The following is a 2,917-nucleotide window of genomic DNA, read 5'->3' on the forward strand; positions in this document are numbered from 1 at the left end:
TTGAGCTCAGAGCCGGCCAGGGCAGGTGGGAAGCTTGGCTTCCTCCATCGCCGGGGCAACCAAGCCTCCTGCTTGCTCCAGCTCCGTGGCTCCCGGATGCCATCTTGGTTTGGTTAATTTGCATATAGTCACTCTGATTGGCTGGTGGGCGTGGCTTAGGGCATAGCAAAGGTAAGGTCAACTAGCATCTTTGTCTTTTATTAGTGTAGATATCTCATCCTCTCCCTTTCTCTCTGAAGTCAATAAAAAATATATTTTTTAAAATTACTTTGGAGTGTGATCTCCACTACAATAGAGACTAGAAACTCCTGTAATCCCACTGAGGACAGGAACACACTTTTAAAAATATATTTTTTTTTATTAATTTCAGAGAGGGAGGGAGAAGATGGGAGGGAGAGAAACATCAATGATAAGAGAGAATCATTGATCAGCTGCCTCTTGCATGTTCCCTACTGGGGATTGAGCCCACAACCTGGGCATGAGCCCTTGACTGGAATCAAACCTGGGACCCTTCAGTCCGCAGGCTGACACTCCATCCACTGAGCCAAACCAGCCAGGGCAGGAACACACTTTTACTGAGCGCCTGCTCTGTGCGAGGTGCTTCTCAGGGGGTATCTCATTAATACTTAATAAGTCTTATGAAGTAGGTATTATATTTTTTTCCAAGTTTCAAAAGGAAAGTTGAGGAGTTTAAGCAGAACCAGGATTTTAATCCAATTTCATTGACTTGCAAGTCAGTTACCTGGAGTATTCAGGCCTGGCATCACCAAGGAGATGGAATTTTAATTAAATATTAAAAGATTAAAGGTCATTTCCCAGACAGAGTTGGTGACTGGGAGAGAGGGCGCCCAGGGCAGTGGGAACAGCATATCCCAGGCTCCGAGGAGGAATATTTAAGGAATGGCAAGCAGTCTAGTTGGACCAAGGTCAGATAGAAGACTGCCTTCCATCTGGATACTTCCCCGTGGTTTCTCTTGGAAGTTAGTCTTTAGGACCAAGTATACCATCTCCTCCTCCATGTCCAATCTGCGTTTGCGAGCTCGTGGCTGCTACCAGCCCAAGGAACTGTCCCCTCCCTTTGCTGTCAGCTGGGATGTGTCTGTTTTAATAATTCATTAACCTCACTCTGAGGAATTCAGGCTCATCAAAGCAGCATTACCAATATTTACGGCAGTTTTCAAACTTAATTTCTCGGCGCGGAGGAGGAAGTCTGCAGTTGCGGAATGTTTTTGTTTCATGAGCACAGAGTTTCGATCCCGGCTTTTCATTTTGGCTGAGGTCGGGATGCCTCCCTGTTTTTCCAGTCAAACAGTAAACACTACCTTTAACGCCTGGACCTCCTGGATAAGAAGATAAATAACAGTGACTCTTACAAATTTTGTTATAGTGAACTCGATTTTTAAGCTTACTGTAGACATTGTATAATGCATCCCAAGTGGAATAAGACGCGATGAAGACAATGGTTATTTGCCTGACACTGCAGTTCCATCCCCGTTCCCATCCCAGAGATTGGACGTCTCCAGCTATTTTCCAAAAGTACAGACTGGGTGCAGGTGGAGCCTGTTTTAGGCCAAGACATCCCTGTGTCTCTCCTCAGATATCTCTCCTCTGGGACTCTAAGCCCCTGAGGGCAGGTTCTACGCCTCTGCCCTGTTCCTGGTATGTAGTAGGATCCTGTTTTTTGTTGTTGTTGTTGTTATTGTTGTTGTTAAAATAATAACTCAATATGTTATCCCCAAATGGCTCTTCAACCATCTGCTATGTTTGCCAAAAAGTTGTCATTATTAACACACTGAAGAACCCAATAGGGTCTTTAGTTCAGGGCAGGTGTGATCAAGGGAGTATGACAGAGAACTGTAACACACAGCTACTCCTGCTTCCCACCTCCCTCCTCAGTGCAGCGATCCTTTGCCCTTGCATTAGTGTCTTTGTGCGGCTCAAAGCAGGGCTGATGGTCATCCCACCTTCTGGGTCACACCCTGCCCTTGCTGATTTGCCTTCTTCTTTTTAGTCTCCCCGTCAATGCTTCGCATGGACCCACTCCTTGGTCACAGCCGGATGGTGATGAGAATGGGATCCTGACAGAGGCCTGATTTGCTGGGAGCTCTGTGGGCCGGATGTGGGGATATTAGAAGACCCACAGGGTGGGTAGTGAATGCTCCCATCTAAGCAGTAGACAAGGGAGGGAGCAAGCGTTCCCATAATCCAATGAGGCTGAGTGCTGAGGGCAGGACTGAAACAAGCCGCCCAAAGGGCGCGTTGGTCATCCTCTCTCTCCCCCAGGCAGACAGAGGAGGAGATGTTATTGTGGAAATGGGACCACAAGCCTGCGGCTGAAAGGTAATGTGGTTGAGGCTGTTGAGTCAAGGAGTCCCCAACACTGAAAAAAAACCAAAATAAAAAACAATGCTAGCAATGAGGAACTTGCTATTCGTTATCGAGCTTTGAGTGTATCACAAACATTAGAACTTAGAATGTTTCGGAGCCAAAAGCAGCGGCTGCTCAAAAACTGAAGTGGACGTATAGCTTTGCCACATATAGGAACCCTACCAGGCTCATGTGCCCGGCCCCTGCCACAGCCCAACATGGCAGCAACAAGGATGGGGTGCTGGGTACCTTGGCCAAAGGCATGAAGGATGGTGACAACGTGCACAGAAAAAAATGGGGCCTAGAAGCCAGGCGCCCATCGAGGGCCAGAAAGTTCTTGGGAGAGGAAGCAGCATCCTCCTCAGGCCCTGATGCTGGAGCAAAGAGTCATGGGAGAGAAAAAAAAAGCCACCCCGCCATGCCTGCAGCCTGGCCTGCCCCCCACCTGGCATGCCTTGTCCCCCCGGGGGTGAGGGCAGCGATCCCCTGGCTGCTGCTGCTCTAGCCCCGAGCTCACCACGTGTACACTCTTGTCCACATTCCTGTAGGG

The sequence above is a fragment of the Myotis davidii genome, unplaced genomic scaffold (assembly GCF_000327345.1).
Source record: "Myotis davidii unplaced genomic scaffold, ASM32734v1 scaffold1494, whole genome shotgun sequence".
NCBI lineage: Eukaryota > Metazoa > Chordata > Mammalia > Chiroptera > Vespertilionidae > Myotis > Myotis davidii.